Below are 17,784 nucleotides of genomic sequence, written 5' to 3'. Positions count from 1 at the left end.
TGTTAAAAGATGTAAGCAGCAGAGTGGAGGGGAATGAGTTAAAAAGATTAAGTAGAAGATACGCAAGCAATGAATGGAAACGTAACGGCACCGTAAGTCCAGGACGATTTGAATGAATTGTTGTGAGGAGAGGTAGGGGCTGTTAGGGTGGGAGGGGGGGAGGCAAGGGGGGGTAGGGGGACTACGCAATTGCGTGTCTCCCCAAGTGAAAGTAGAAAACCGGCAACTTTGTGAGTCTATCTTTACAAGGATGATAGAATGGGCGTTGTAGTACAATCTCCCTCTCCTCCCTCCTCACCCTTGGATCCCATTCCTCCCTCCCTTCTCCCCCTGACACCTCGTCTTCCTCCTTCTCGGTAACCTTCCATCTTTGCCATCTGCTATAAATCATGTTGGATATTCTGCTCAGGAAGGGCTATTTGCATTTTCGTCCATTCATTGCATATACGTGTGAGTGTTTACTTTCCGCTTACCTGGTAAAAGTTGCTGATTATTTTGATATTTATCGAATTCACCGTGAAATCTTTGTGTTCTCCTAATTGGACCTTTGGTGAGAGCCATAAATTTGCTGATTCTCCTTCTTGGGAGCATTCTATCATAATTATAAAAGAACTCAATGTGCATATATGAGAAAAATGACAAATTGGCGTCATATCGTTCAACGAGCTCATTTTATTTGCTTTAGCAAATTCTTGTGAAAACGGAGGTAGTCATTTAACTGAAGACTAGAAGAGTCTCTGCATTCATTGTGTCCAGAGCGGCAGACTGCGTAGGATGTACATACATCGCACTTTGCATCGGAAAGTGTTGTCTGACGTGTCTGTGAATGAAAGTCTTTCGCTCGATAGCAGATTATTGTTTTAAAAACTGGTGAGGCCACTGGAAAGAGCCAAATGTCCGCATTCGCATTTTGGGTAGTTCAAGAGAAAAGAATCTGATGTCCCTTTTTTATATATATATATATATATATATATATATATATATAATATAATATATATATATATTATAATAATATATATATTATATATCTTTATAGGCGAGTTAACATTTTAAGTAAGATAATACTGTAGTGATTTTAGTTATATATTATACTAAGTGTTTTTATGCATAATTATTAAAAAGAGTCAACTCGCTGTATTTCAGCCTTGAAGATGCAACAGTGCGAAACGTCGGCATTAGCAATAAACCTTCAATTGTATATATATATATAATATATATATATATATATATATATATATATATATATATATATATATATATATATGTGTGTGTGTGTGTGTATAACAGAATCACGAAAGTTAGGAACGTGATAAATCCATAAATAAAGATAAATGTGTGTGTGTGTGTGTATTCATTTGATTCGATTTCATATAGTTTGTTCACTTCCACTTTGGCGGTCACTTCCATGCGGGACCAGTTTACATTACCTGTTTTCACATCATTCAATGTTTTGTGGCTCACTTATTTTCATTTATGTAAGAGGGAAAGGGACGAAGACTGGCTTATGTGCCCAAAACAAGATCGTACCCAAAAGAACAACGTCAGTTAATGGAGGTATCCCCTTGAGTGTGGACAACCCGTTTCTCTAAATAAGGAAAGGCAAAGAATTCGGAAAACGGATGTTAATGAAAGGTGAGAACTTCATATTTTGGAAATGAATGGTTTGGAGGACTTGCCAAACCCGTTGATCCTCCGAACTTCTACTTCTCACTGCCTAATGTTAACGCTCTCATTTTCTCTCATTTATTCATTCATTTTGTTCGGCTTCTTTCACCGAACAAACTGCAACTTTGACTCTACTCCAGTTTTAATATCTACAGTTTAATCGTTAAGGTCAGTTTAATGGCTAATTTGATTTTTTTTAGCATATTACCGATTTTAGCCTGAAATATTGATGCATTACCTCGAGGTCCGTATTTCACTTCGTTTTTATGAATGGAAACTCGGAGAAAAACATGAATTGGGGAGTGTTTGTACAGTTCGCTCTCTCATGAAATGACTAGCACTAGTTTCTTGTTCTGTTACTCGTGAACTTCCTCAACATTAGCTGTGCATAACGTTCTGCTCTCTCTCTCTCTCTCTCTCTCTCTCTCTCTCTCTCTCTCTCTCTCTCTCTCTCTCTCTCTCTCTCTGTCTAATATATATATATATATATTACATAGTAGACTCCTTTCGCTTCTAGATTAAATTTTTATATCACATACACACGTGTTTCATAAGAAGGAATGTACATTAATAATAATAATAATAATATAATAATAATAATAATAATAATAATAATAATAATAATAATAATAATAATATTTCTGGTGTTTACCGCTACCAGAATTGCTTCTGAAGCTGTTAGGATTGACTTTCTGTGCTACACTGTGTTGTAGAATGAGGCTGAGAAAAAATAAGTAATAATGCCTAGTGTTTGTTTTGTGGCATGTTCTGTAGGAGCTGTTTAGAGTTTATCCGCGTTACGAATAATAGTTCTGGGTTTGATCAGATGCTAGGTCGAAATTCATTCATTCATTTTGCACGTTGTTCTGTTTATATTTCTTGATACCACCGATGAGACACGGTCATAGTTTCCTGGAATGTACCGAGCGGTTTTGGGGCATAACCGGCATCGGAATTTCTCTCTCTCTCTCTCTATCTCTATCTCTCTCTCTCTCTCTCTCTGCCGTTAACTCTTGTCGGGGAATAATAGTAACGACGATATGATTAGCGATAGTTCTATGATTTTGTGGCACGCTTTATGGATTATACGCTTTATAAATACTACTACTACTAATAATATAATAGTAATAATAGTCCTGTAGCATGACGTCACTTGGAAGATCGCGGAGTACACAGAGTACTTACTTTCTAATGGTGCCGAGAACCGGAAGCACGGTAACAGCAGGCCGATTGATTCGTTACGAGACGACTTTTACGCTTCGACGATGACAAACTGCGCATACGCGCGCGCGATAGAAAAGGAATGAATGCCCCGCGGCAATTTCGTCGAACGTAGATGAATGGCGGGGATTTTCTTTATATAGTTTTTCTTCCTTCCTTCCTTTGGATTGGAGATGTTTTTTTAAAGCTGCTAACTTGACTTGGTTTGAGCGAATGAAAGCTGACAAGGTGGATATCTGAGGTTGCATTCGTAGGCAGAACAAAGAAATGCGTACTCACGCGCGTGTGTAGGTCCTTATTGAGGGTTGCTGACCACAATAGACCTTCCAGATCACGTTGTAGTCTTCATCCTGCCTTGTAGTCTTCATCCAGTCTCTTTGATCTTTTCCCGCTCAGCTGTCTAACCTCTTTAACTTAACCTTGCCCATTTTCATTTCCCATTTAAGAGAAATCCGTAGGACTAACCCCGTGAGTCTACAGTGTGACTGTTTTCCTGTGCGCGATCCCATTAAAAAAGAAAAAGCACTTAAGGATCGTTAAGATTACTAACTCCATCTGGAGCCAACCCTTCTAAGGAGATCTATAGTACGCTGTTATTGAAAATCGAAGGAAGACTCAAGAAATGTATCTTACGCAGGTCGAGAGGCATCTGGCGTTCCGTTCACTAGACATGCTGTTTGTAGTTCGTGTAAGTAGAATAAAGTAATTCTACGTACACTTTATAGCGGCGCGCTTCACCTTACTAGGCTATTCATTGTTCATTCCTGTAATCGTATTGGCAAGGGTTTCTGAATAGCGTAGACTGTAATCGTATAGGCAAGGTTTCGCTATGAAGTAGAAACAAAAAATATAATAATAATTTTGTTACTTTGTGAGTATTCATAAATTATACATTCATGGACACTTTAATGAAGGGGGTTTGTGAAAGGAAACGTAAGTTGTCTGTAATTTACGATTTGACGACTACTGCTACCATTTCTACTGCTACTGCTACTATCAACCACATCACTACCATTATCAACCAGTTTTATTTCTGTACTCTAAAATCGGCGAAAATCTTATTGTTGTGGCTTCATAAGAATATTCATGATTTAAAATCTGTCCGAAGTATTTATATATATATATATATATAATATATATATTATATCTATATATATAATATATATATGTAATCAAACATATATACATACATAGAAATAGTCTACATATTATAACCTCCGACGTAATTTTAGGCTGTTCTTGTTTACGACCTACCTTGAAACGTAACGAAGTTGGCCCCTTGTAAGGTGACCTAGTTAGAAATGTACTATCGTTCGGTAAGCGCATGCGTCAATACTTGAGTTGAGAAGACCCGAGACGGACTTGCTTTTCAAAATCAGGTTTGATCACGAGACAAAATCTATCTGTTGATTGATTTCTCTTGGTAATGATTAGAAAATCCTTAAAAGTTAGCGGGTTGAATAAGGAATGCAGATACCCGTAGGCTGGTATAGTGCCGTCAGAGGACCTCATGCGGTACACCGTAGGCATTACTTAAGGTTCTTTGCAGCGGGCCTTCGGGCCCTAGCTGCAACCACTTTCGTTCGTTTTACTGTACCTCCTTTCATATTATCTTTCTTCATCTTATTTCCATCCTCTCCTAACACTTAATTCATAGTGCAACTGCGAGGTTTTCCTACTGTTACACCTTTCAAACCTTTTACTGTCAATTTCCATTTTAGCGCTGAATGACCTCATAGGTACCAGTGCTCAACTCAACTCAAGAAATGCAGATGAAGACTGAGGCAACCAAAGTGGAGAAGTGACTCGTACGAAAGGATGTGGCTTGAAATGGGACTAAACACGAATATTAGTGTTATGTGATATGTTTTGAACCGCGATTTATTCCTTACTTTGTTTCAAACGTTAGTTTCCGTACATTGAAAGAACGTTTCAATTGTTTGTATGGTGCTTTTACGTTGCGTGGAACCAGTGGTTATTCAGCAAAGGGACCAACGGCTTGTCGTGACTTCCGAACCACGTCGAGAGTGAACTTCTATCACCAGAAATACACATCTCCATTCCTCAATGGAATGGCCGAGAATCGAACCCGCGACCACCGAGGTGGAACGCAAACACCATACCAACCACGCCACTGAGGCGCTTGAACGTTTCATTTGCTTCTCTGGTGGTGTTGAATTTAGAAAGAACTGAATTGCTTGTATGGACAGTCAACTAGTGCAAATATGTAGTCCAGGTCTCAGGTAATAAAGGGAGAGAGAGAAAAGGTGAAACCTATAAGACTACGAAACTAGAAGGCTTAATATGTCAGGAGAACAGACGCAGTTTAAGAAAGACGTTCATTGTGGGGATTATGAATATTCTCAGATGTAGGAAGAGGTGGTCTGGCGGGTGTCACGAGCAGGGACATGAAATTTATGATTTTTATTGGAAACGTTTTTTCACTCGCATCAATAATGTTCCTAAAATCTGTAGACAGGTATGAAAATACGCCATAACGCGCTTAGAATCTTGTTTCTCCTTGGTCATGCAGAGAGGAGGAGGAGGAGGAGGAGGAGGAGTAGAGAGAGAGAGAGAGAGAGAGAGAGAGAGAGAGAGAGAGAGAGAGAGAGAGTCTGAATGAACGAGAGATCTCATGGTTTTTGTTCATGAGACCTTTTACTGGATTTTGAAAACCGGCCCAAGTAAATATTTGCCAAACTGGCAGGTTTTAAAAGAACCGAAAAAGAGTGTTTGCAACAGGACCGCACCGAAGCTCTTTCTCCATTTTCTCTGAACTGAGGTCTTGTGTATATTTTGGCGAAGGGGTTTTTCCATGGCAGTTCCATGTATACATACATATACATGTATACATATGTATGAAAATGTATACATATGCATATATATATTATAATAATGACGGCACAATACCAAAATTTTCAACGATTCCGCTATGGATCTCGATACTGCATTTATCTTCCGATTCCGGTACCTGTTTTGTATTCGTGGTTATTTTCAGACGCTGCAGTTGGTTTCAGAAACAAATGCTTTATGATCAAGGCATGAATAGTTTCTTTATACCTAAAATAACGATTCTTATGAAATGAAGTTGAATCCATTTTAAGAAAATAACAGCTTCAACTTATTGTAAGAATATCGGCATATTTCCGGTTTCGCCTTTTAATCGGTGTCTTTTCGGTGAGTGAATATTTCCTCCAACACTAAACAACCTTTTAAGCTTTCCACAGAAGAGGGAGGTGCTGGCAGATACTTTCGAACGAAAAGTGTCATGAATGGAAATTCATTTTTTATTCAACCTCCACCACTGCAAAGGATTCTCATCATTTTGTAAATTCTTTAATTAAAGCAGCGTATTTGGCCATTTCACGTTCTAGTAAAATTCTCAAGTTCCTAGTAGTAGTTTCGGTACGTTCTTTATCACATTCTTTGTTTGGCGTTGGCTCCATTTCTTACATGTTATAGTTCCCGTATATACAAAACTAATTCCCATGCATCACATTAAAATTTCGAAGGTTTACTACCTAAAAATGAATAAAAACAACAAATTCAGTGGGAAAATAGTCAAGTTGGCAACTCTACATGAGACTGACGTCCTATTAATTTCATTACGTAACAGTTTAATATTGCAATAAAATTTCTTTCTTCTATAAATGTTCTCAACTTCTTCTTTAGAAATAAAGGTACTTCAGATATTATACATTATACTGATACTGTAGAGTCGTCAGACAAAATTTTAACTTTTTATTATTACCAGGATTCGAAAATTAAGTTTCAAACATTCGAATTCCAAAGAATCGTTTTCAGAATCGGAGGTTAGATTACAATTCTCCGACTCCGAGACCTGAAAAAGTTCCGATACTTTTGATTCTCGACTCCGATTCCGAGTACTCGTCTTATCACTAATATATATATGTACATGTGTATAAAAAAAAAGAAGGCCATATGCCTTGAGAAATCAGAAGTGCAGCTACCTTTTCGCATAACTGAATCGTCGGCGAGTCATTGATGTCATTGATATTTTGCATCTTCTGCGTTCAGCTTATAAATCTCACTCCTAAAGAAATGATTTAGCACGTGTTTTATGGTAACTGAAAATTTTTCTAACGAGAATTAGTATGTGCAAAATGTCAGTGTGGTGTCAAGACTATTTGTAGTATATTTTTCGTTCTTTTTTCGGTTTTTATAGTCTTACAGGCTTATGTTATTTGCGCTTGATGTTGTATTTTCTTGATGTTATATATTTCTTTGTAGGCCACGTACTTGCAAGAAGAGAAGAGATTACTGTTCACTTTTCTTATTTTGTATTATGTTTCTTTGTGGACAAATTTGTACTAATGATTGTATATTTTTTGTCAATAAAATAACTAACCAACTAACTACACCGATGGCCAAGGTCTATAGACCTCCTTGCCGAAGACTACATCCAACAATATCATGACTAGTTTTATTAGCTAGTTCCGTCACTCGGTGATTTTATTTGCACGCTCCGAGCTGAACCGGTCGGTGGCACACTCACGTACGCACACGCGCGCACAGATAAAAAAAAAAAAAAAACTCATTTCAATGAGCGGCCTTCAAGGTCTCTCTATTTTGCCAGCAACTTTCGAATGGACGCTATCCTTTCCCTTATGCTGCTGTAAGAGTATTTAAGATATTTAAATAATTCTGTTGGTTAAGTTTAGACGGATGAATCCTGGGTTACAGTCATTAACTTTATATTGCTATTCATTAATGAATCGTATACCTACCCAGAATGCTCACCGGCACTGTATCAGAATGCTAAACACACTACCATTAACCACTGGCTCGCACGCTCAGTTCTATGTATCTATTTCATACTTTAATGATATTTTCCTCATCGTATTATTCATGCATTCCAGTACGTCTTCTCTGCTCTTCATAACTGCCTGGCTACTGTTCATGAACCAGTAGATTTCATGAAAAACTCGTCAAGGAAAAGTCTGGTGATCCATAACGGCTGACTTGAGCTTGAGATGTAGCCTGATCAGTGGCTCCAGTTCTGGGTTAATCTCCGTCCTTGGCGGAGGTGCCGCCTCTCTGAACAGACTTCAGGTTCTTGCTGGTTTTGGAGGCCCGTTCAGTTTCTGAGGCGATTTTCGTTTTTCATTACTTTAACAATTCAACTGTCAACTAATTGCAACGAATCTGTCGTAAAGTTTTATAAGCATCTACTGCTATTGTAAATTTATGTTTTTTCTTTCTCTGGACTGGAGTTTTACGTGAGTTATGGAGTAAATAATGAATGACTTATTTATAAAATTTGTATATATATATATATATATATATATATATATATATAATATATATATCATATATATATACTTTGAAAGATGTAATAATTGTAAAGGAAGGATGTTCTGAAGATTTTGCTGAACCCGAAGTCTATTGACAGGAGGTAATGGTAAATAAACAAATAAATAAACAAATAAAAGACGGTGACCGGCCCCCCATAAACTGTGCGAACTTTCGGCAGGATTATATTGATGCATTTGTGTGTGTGTAAGAGAGAGAGAGAGAGGAAGAGAGAGAGGAGACGAGAGAGAGAGAGAGAGAGAGAGAGAGAGAGAGAGGAAAATATTTTTTAGGAATTAAGAAAATATTTTTCGTTTTTATAACTATACTAGAATATATATATATATATATATATATATATATACTATATATATATATATATATATATATATATATATAATGTAAATCAATTCTTCAGTTAAAACAGGATACGTCTCAAGTATAAAAGACCCATTAAAACGCTCTGGTTTAAAGCATAGGACTATATTTCGGTGGGCTAACTTCCACTCTCATCAAGTAGTGATTGACAGAAGGAGTTACATTGGCGAAATATTTAGTAGGAGATATGCCCTTAAGAGATGCCTGGGGTCACTGCTAAGCCGACGTTGGTTCTGTTAATTGTCTTAATCCGCTTCATCGTTGCCTTAAGGTTCTATTGGAAAGGTTGATGCCATTATCTCGTTGCTTTATCAGTGAAGATTCTGCCATCTGACATTTGTATCGACAGCTGCTCTTGTATAAAATTCGGGACGAGTTCAATCAATGGATTGAATTCATGTTATGTATATGATGGAAAATGTCCATATCTGACTGATTGTTTATGTTGAGTTAATCTTTCCAAGAGAGATTTTCCTGTGAATCCATAGTATGACTTATCACAATCCCTACAAGGTATTTCATAAACCTCTATGTCTTTAGAAACTGGTTCCTGGTGAATTTTGATTAAGGAATTCCCCAGTGTATTTCGATAAGTGAAAATAAAAAGGTTGGGTTGGCCTAAGATTTGTGTGATCTCTCATAAATTATCCAGGTGAAGGATTATGTTTTTGTTTCTGTATGTTTCCTTTTCTTTGTTTTTGTTTTCTGTGGGTTTGTGAAAAATGCTCTTTGCTTTATGTATGGCTTTTCCTATTATGTACTTGGAGTATTCTAACTAAATCAATTGATATCTGATTGCTTCAAGTTCTTTTGCTAAGAAAATCTGGGCAGCCAATTCTCATGGCTCTTAGAAATAAATTGTTTGCTATGCTGAGTTATACTGAAATGGCATGATAGTTGTAAAAATGTATGTATGAAAGTGAGATCAACCTTTCCAATGGAGACTGGGACTCTGACCATATAGACAATATCTTCCTTAAGGCAACGATGAAGTGGATTAAGACAACAGAACCAACGCCGGGCTAGCGGTGACCCCAGGCATCACCTAAGGGCATATCTCCAACTATACATTTCGCCAATGTAACTACCTGTGTATCACTACTAGATAAGGTTGGAAGTTAGTCCACTGAAACATAGTCCTTAGCTTTAAACCAGAGTGTTTTGATGTGCCTTTATACTTGATATATATATATATATATATATATATATATATAATATATATATATATATATATATATATACATATACATATATATACATACATAATATACATATAAAGTTATAAAAAGGAAACTGGAAACATATATTATTTACGTCTTATGCAAGCAATTTATCCAATCGGTGCAATTTCCAAACTTCTTATCGAAAATTTGCGAGAGACTTGCTACTTAAGCTGGGCTGAAACGACAGTTTTTGAAATTTTGTCTCGGTTTAATACTAGTCATTGCAATTACTGAATGTAATTGCATTTTCGTCCCGTTCCCATGTGGGAGTAGAAGGGGGTTTATTGAGGTAATCGTGTATATTGTTTCTTCGAGCGTATCTTCTTAACACGCGAGGAAGTAGAAGACGTAGACTAAGAAGAAGAGGTTGTGACGAAGGGAGATCTATAGATGATGAACAGGGTCAGAAGATGAACGAAGGAGAACCAGCCTAAAATGCAGTCGGAATTTCATAGAATGTATGTTCTTCAAGAATTCAAATGAAAGAACCCTCTCACCTTTTTCTCTGATGATGACCTCAGCGTTGAACCCATAGAGACCTGAGCATTGATTCCATAGGCTGTTGTAACAATTATTTAGTTAACGCTTTTAGTTAACCTATCCGTCATCTCTGTGCAATGGTTGCAGCGGAATCCCGATGTTGGTTAGATATGTCCTTGAAACGAAATTTGCGGTCTTCAACTGATTTTCACTAAAATCATAAGTAGAAAAGTCAGATTTTGTTGTTATTTCTTATTGTATTTTATCTATTACGAAATTCCAGATATTGTTCGTTATATTTTCAAATCTTCTGTCATCCAGAAAAGTTTTATTTATGTCAGTTTGGACGCATCTCCTGTTCAAATATTGAATTTGCATTTGTCCAGAAAGAAATACTCCAAAATAATCGAATTCTTATCAGTTAAATTGATTTAATTTTATTGTTACTATTTTCTATAGATATAATACGTTCATTAGGATAAATGCCATAGCCTGTAAAAACCTAGATTGTGCAGACCTTATGGGGATCTCACGCGAGCCGCAGAGGCCGGGAAACGGCTCACGAGCCACTAGGGGAGTGAAAGTGATATAATTCACCATCAGTAATTGTGAAATGCGACAGATCTCGTAAAAGGTCTGGAATTAGGTTTAACCTTAGACCTATTTGCTCCCCCGATCGACCCATGAGTTAACAGGTCATCAACCAATACCCTGTATTGTGGATGAAGTCGCCTATATGGACGATACCCTCTCATTGTCAAAGGTTTGCGGAATTATTAATATCTAGGAAACCCTGATCAATTTCATCTCGTTACATTCACAGACACTGTCACCAGCCCGTCCAACCAATCGTTCATCAACAGCGAAATATAAAATTATAAATGATAACTACAAATGTAGTATATATCAGTATTGACTATTAGACTGTAAGTATGATATATTTATTTCAATTCATCAGTAACGTAGCAGCCATTGAGCATTACGATATTTCTCTTGAGCGAAAGTGAAGACATTATGAAGTACCGGTGCTTCTCGGGAACGTGCCTCGTAATCTATGGTAGAGATTTTTGGGCGTGACCTTCCCACTATCATAAGAAGAAGATCCTACGAACAGCTACTTATTACTCGCTCATCAGTGGACTTTTCATCCAAACTTAATGTATACTCTCCAATTAGTTCTGTGAACTTTTTGCTTAATGACTGAATTACTATATTCCAACTGTATCCACATTGAAAATGGGGATCCCAGCATTAATGGAATATACTTTACAGTTACGTTAAATATTATTTGGTGCGTTCCCTGCCATTCATTATATCATCTCCGTCATCCTCTTAATATACGTTACCATCATGATTTAAGAACGATTTTCAAAAACGTATTATAGAAATGGTACTGTACCCTGGGTTGTGTTATATTCACAAACCGTCAACTGTCATGTAGATTTTACTTCCTTTATGTGTGTGAACATGCGCGAGCGCATGTTCACACACATAAGCACATGTATGTATAATATATACATGTGTATATATATAGATATAGATACACATTTATATAACTGTGTAAATCTGCAGGACACAGACACTCTCGTAAGCGACGCTCTTCTCCCTATCCTTTATATTCGTTGATTTATTTATATCGTTGTTTTCTGTGGAGTGTTTTTGTGTCTGGGTATGTGAGTGCGTTCGTTCGTACGTCGATTGCTGGCTTGCTTCCTCGCGTCGAGATTTCGAGGAATGTGGGTGGGTGGGGTAGAACCAAAGTATGCGACCATGTGTGTGTGAGGGGGGGGGGTGGGTTTCCTCTAGGGCACGAGGGGAGAGAGAAAGAGAGATTGAGAGAGAGAGAGAGAGGGGAAATCGTATGATGAAGGGGAAATTAAGAGAGAGAGAGAGAGAGAGAGAGAGAGAGAGAGAGAGAGAGAGAGGGGGGAGGAACGTCATGATTAGGTGGAATAAGGTAAGTGAAACAATAGTAAATGAAAAGTAAAGGGAAATTTGAGAGAGAGAGAGAGAGAGAGAGAGAGAGAGAGAGTTACAAGGAGTTACAAGGATTAGTTGGATGTCTCAAAGACTTGTTAGTCCATCCGAGGAGAGAGAGAGAGAGAGAGAGAGAGATATGCTGGTGCTCGGAGGTACATTATTGTTGAAGAGAGAGAGAGAGAGAGAGAGAGAGAGAGAGAGAGAGAGGAAAAGGCTAGGGAAATGGAATGGTGAGAGGGGGAAATGAAGAGGCGAGGTAGGGAGAGTTGGGTACGTGTAGAACTTGAGAGAAGAGAAGGAGTGAGTGAGTCCCTGTGGGAACAACCCTTAGAAAGGGAGGGGAACATCGCCTGAGTGAGGAGATCCTGAGGAGAAGTGAGAGAAGAAAAATGCTAGCAGAGAGGAAAGGGGAGAATTGATTGAAGATATCCAAGAAAAGCGCAAAAGGGTACATCCAAAGAATAACATCAAGTGCTAGAGATCAGTAACGAAGGACGAAAGTGAAGAAGATTAATGAATGATTAAAGATGATTTATTTTAGCTGAATGCCGACCATATTAGACAGGAATGACGCAGAGTAGAAGATGCAAGTTTCGTAATGAATGAGCCTATTGGGAAATGACACTGGACTGGTCAGCCCTCGAATGCTCTGGGGTTAAGGTGTACAACATAAAGACAGCGATGTTTTCGGAAGGGTAAAGAAATAGGGCATAATATACAAAATGCTTCATGACTGGTTACTACTGGAAGAGGAGTTAGTAAGAATAAAACTGAAATTGTATATAAGCATATACGTATTATGTATACGTACATACACATGTATAAATATATAGTATGTATATATAATATATATATATATATATATATATATATATATATATATGATATATGCGGTATGAGAGATAAAATGATTCTTGAAGTGAGTTGAGATAGCTATGAAGAAATAACTTGAGTGGACATGAAACTACTTTCCACTCATCTACCATTTCATTTACATTTAAAAACTCCAGAGAGATAAAACATTGTACACACACACTATATATATATATATATATATATATATATATATATATATATATATATATATATATATATATGTCGATGCACTCTCTTTGAGCAACATAACACCTTTAGATGAAAAACGAAAAGTAAGAGTGAATTTGGATTAGGAGAGTGTCTAACCTGTGACAAAGAGGCTGCAAGAAAAATAGAAGAAACAAAAAATACTGATTGCGGAAACATAGTTCCAGGAAGATAGTTCCAGGAAGATAGCAGAAAATTCAGAAACTTACATAATACTGAAGGAATTCTTACACAAGGGAATGTTTGACAATCCTCTGTTTTTTCTTGTATTTTGTACGTCACTGAAACTCACACGCATAACACAAACACACACAAACATATATATATGTATATATATACATTATATATATATCATACATATATATATATAAATATTATATAGATATATCATATATTATATAATAAAGAAAGCTATTCCGAATATGCAAGAGTTTGGAAGGTTTCATTTACACAAGAGAAATAGCGAGAGAAGCATGCTTATTATAAGTTTCTTATAGTGTCATGCATATTTGCAAAATGGGAGAAATATATTATAACGAAATATGATGTACAGTGTGTATATGCATTCTTATGAGTATTCAAAAGAATGAAAGAGAGCGAGAGAGATAATACAGTTGATGTTTATGCGTATATACATATTATGTTGTACATATGAGAGATTTGAGAGAGAGAGAGAGAGAGAGAATATACATGATGATTAATGCGTACATATACAAATTGTGTTGTACATATTTCAGAGAGAGAGAAAATGGTCATATAGGGTTTAAGTAGGAAAGAGTATGGTGGGAGACGGCTTTTGTGTGGGGGTAGGGGGTAGGGGGTAGTGGGGTGGCTGGGTGGCTTGTGAAGCAGTCAAGTTTTAGAGCCTGGTACGTGTGTGTGTGTTCGTGTGTGTGTGTGTGTGTGTATGCTGGGGGGGAGGGGATGCTTAAGAGTCGATGCCGGTGCGGCATTCCCTTGATCCTTTGGGCAGGATGCCAAATGCCCGTGGCATGGCACCCCTATAGCTAGAGCTCTACCTATGTGTTAACACTCCACCTGCCTTTCCGTATGTTTTGGTTGTTGTGTCTGTGGTGATCATCAGTCGTTCTCTTTCCAAATAAGCTCATTTTCTCTTGAGCTTCTCTTCCTCTTCTTCTTTTTCTTCTTCTTCTTCCGTAGACTTACTATTTTTCCGTTGCGTTGTCGTCTTAATGACAGGATTTGAATGAGCTACCAATTATTATTATTATTAATTTGCTTGTACGTTGGAGATTCAGTTAATATATTTTCTTCTGTTACATCTTTTATTACTTCTCTGAGATTCCGCCTTCATGATAAGACTTTTCATTTATTTTCCCTTTTTTAAAATTATTATGTATATCTCTTCTGCTTTACAGTTTGAAGGTTTGTCATTGTTTTCATTATTGTTTTTTTTAAAGTTGTCTTATTTGTTGCCTCCTTCCGAGGCAAGCCAGGAGATGACATAATCACCCATAGCAGTTTGTCTGTCCATAAGATGTTTCAAGTTTAACAATGGATCGATTTCAAAGAAACTCCGCGGTTGATTGTTGCGTGGACCAAAGAAGACTTGATGAGTCTTTGATCCGGATCCGGACTTGGATACGGATCCGGAACGCTGATCAGGGGCGTCCTTGGCCTTGAGGATTGGCTCTTTGCGAGTCCTTTCCAGGTTGGAATTCTCGAGAATTCAAGACTGTCGTCCCTCCTGTTGTTGTTGATGTTGTTGTTGTTGGTACTCTAACATGCCCATGTGTTTAGGGTATTCTCGTCGCATAGACTAAGCGGATGGCGACTTTGTTTACTTGGTGTATCCATTGTTGGCATACTTTAGTTTTTAGTCAGCCTTTTATTTCCGTTGGTTTTGTTGGCATTCCGTTGGTTTTCCTTCGGTATCTTTGTTCGTTTTTTATTTAATAAGTTATTTGGTTCGTTGTAGATGCTCAGTTATCTGTTAGCTATTATTACGCTATTTTTTGTTTTGTTTTCGTTCATTTCATCTGCTTTCAGTTTGGCAAAATATTTAGATAATACAGGTAGGTGTAGATTAAAAGACGTATAAAATTTCGGACAAATAGTACAATTGGTAATCAAGATGATGGCAACTTTTACTGTCTATAAGAATATGTGCACATGATGAATAATTAGAAACATAATTGTTTCTATTGCAAACATGACAGTTTGTCTCATACAGATGATTTTATGTGTCATAATTTTATTTTATTTAATGCAATGTATAACGTTATTTGGATTTTTCTGAATACATATCCTTTTATCGGATTCACATTACTTGCTACCTCATAATTTAGTACCTCATCAGTTTTCATTATATTGGCAAATGGCCTTGCGCATATCGCGCCTCTATTTGTGTAACCCAATCGAATTTCAACCACTGGCCCACTTCTCTCTCTCTCTCTCTCTCTCTCTCTCTCTCTCTCTCTCTCTCTCTCTTCTCTATATATATATATATATATATATATATATATATATATATATATATATAGTATATATATATATATATATATATATATAAATAATATATGTATATCCTTACATGTTAAAGTAACTTTATCTATTGATCTATCCCCACGCATCTCTTGCTCACGATGATGATATGATCGAATTTGGCATAATGTATGAGAGAGAGAGAGAGAGACAGAGAGAGAGAGAGGCAGGCGTTGTCATTCACGAGTATTTTCATCAGTTTACTTTTTCATTTCCTGTTAACTATCCTTATCAGTAAAGGTCGATAGATAATATTTCACGCTTTTCCTCTCGAAGAACCTCCCATCGTCTATCAGGAGAAACATGGATACATTTTTTATAGACAATTTTTAAGTTTTTCTGTGGAGGATATCTATTTTTTTTTTAAGCTTGGATTTTCGGCGTCGATGACCTTTGAATTTACAATACTAAGCTAGTCAATTACAGATGATTATCTTTCCCGTCTAGCTACCCATGCCCATCGCGTGACTCATTAAAATAGCATTTTGAGATCACTGATCCCATAAATATTTGGGCATCTGACACTCCACCCCAAACGGCTCGCTTACCTTCTGAAGTCTCTCCCTTCCTCTGTTTAATATACGTATATATATATATATATATATATATATATATATATATATATATATAATATATATATATGAACTGATCTGTATAGAAAATTCATGTGTGAGACGTAACGGAAAATCTACTAGATGTGTTGTCTGTAGCTATGTGTGATCAGAGAGTAACGATCAGATAGATATCGCTGATTCATCGAATGCCCATATGATCGTTGGTGGCGTGGCGTGGGTGATTCAAATGAGTGCCATACATCGAAGATCCATATTGGTTCCTTTCAATTATAAGAGGCCAATCAGCTTAGACCTGTGACTCAAACAAGTTCAGTTTGACTTTGAAAAGTTAAGAGCCAGTAGGGAATTAGTGGTCGACGGCTCAGGGCGCGTCTCTAAGACAGTGGTCGGCGCGTGTAGCCTGTACCTTCCGACTATATAATAATCACATAATTAGTAGCGTAAAATTAGCAACAGGGCCCTGTGTAACTATTAAGGAAAAAACACGTGTTAATTTTATCTTACGCGTTTCATTGTACTGGTAGAACCCTTGTATGATCGAAAATCAGGTCATATATACGTATACGTTTATACATGTATATTATATATATATATATATATATATATATATATGTATATATATAATATATATATATATATATATATATATATATATATATATAAAGGTTTCAAAGGGGTGCTTTACTAAGTGACTTTACAATTCCTTTGTGGTATCGTAATGTGTTGTGTATGTTAAAGATTACCTGCATATTTGTACAACAATTTCATAATGGACTAATCATAAACTATAACCGTTCTGAGTTTAAGGACAAGTTAAGCTAGGCGTCCAAATGTGTTTACATGTAACTTTTCCTTTCCTTTCTCCTCATTCAATTAAAATGTAAAGATCTGCCATAGTACTAACTCTATCGGTATTGTCCTGTATGAACAATTTTAAAGCCAGCAATGTGGTGATAGTAGCGATAGTTCGAAGCCTGCACCAGCGGAAGAAATCCTTGACATGCAGTATCACACCGACGTTCTATATTTGCCATTATTTTAATGAATCCAATTGTGCAGCCATTTTTCATAGTCTCCAATTAATTCACTCGGATGCAAAAATGCCTCCATGAAAATCATGATGCGCTGGTTCAATTATATCTGGCGTGTTCATTTTTTTGATCGTAGTGTATTTATGACGACTACGTTAGCGTTACTGCGGTTTGGTCTTCTTGTTTTGTGGAGCGATACGTGGTTATAGTTGTAACAATTAGCTTATAACAATAGATGACTTACTAATGTTATTACGTACTTGTTTATATATAGTATATATCAATAAAAATGGAAAATTGTGAAACTTAAATATTATATATATTATATAT

General features: G+C 36.7%; 1 protein-coding gene across 14 annotated transcripts in view; it reads left to right on the top strand.

Annotated features, from left to right (window-relative positions):
* The window catches only part of LOC135225223 (rho GTPase-activating protein 45-like), a 617,019-nt gene that overhangs the window by 140,697 nt on the left and 458,538 nt on the right, over positions 1-17,784 (top strand). The gene's annotated exons all lie outside the window — the stretch shown is intronic.

The sequence above is a fragment of the Macrobrachium nipponense genome, chromosome 13 (genome assembly GCF_015104395.2).
Source record: "Macrobrachium nipponense isolate FS-2020 chromosome 13, ASM1510439v2, whole genome shotgun sequence".
NCBI lineage: Eukaryota > Metazoa > Arthropoda > Malacostraca > Decapoda > Palaemonidae > Macrobrachium > Macrobrachium nipponense.
The sequence above is the reverse complement of the archived record's forward strand: the minus strand, read 5'-3'. Positions and strand labels throughout refer to the sequence as shown.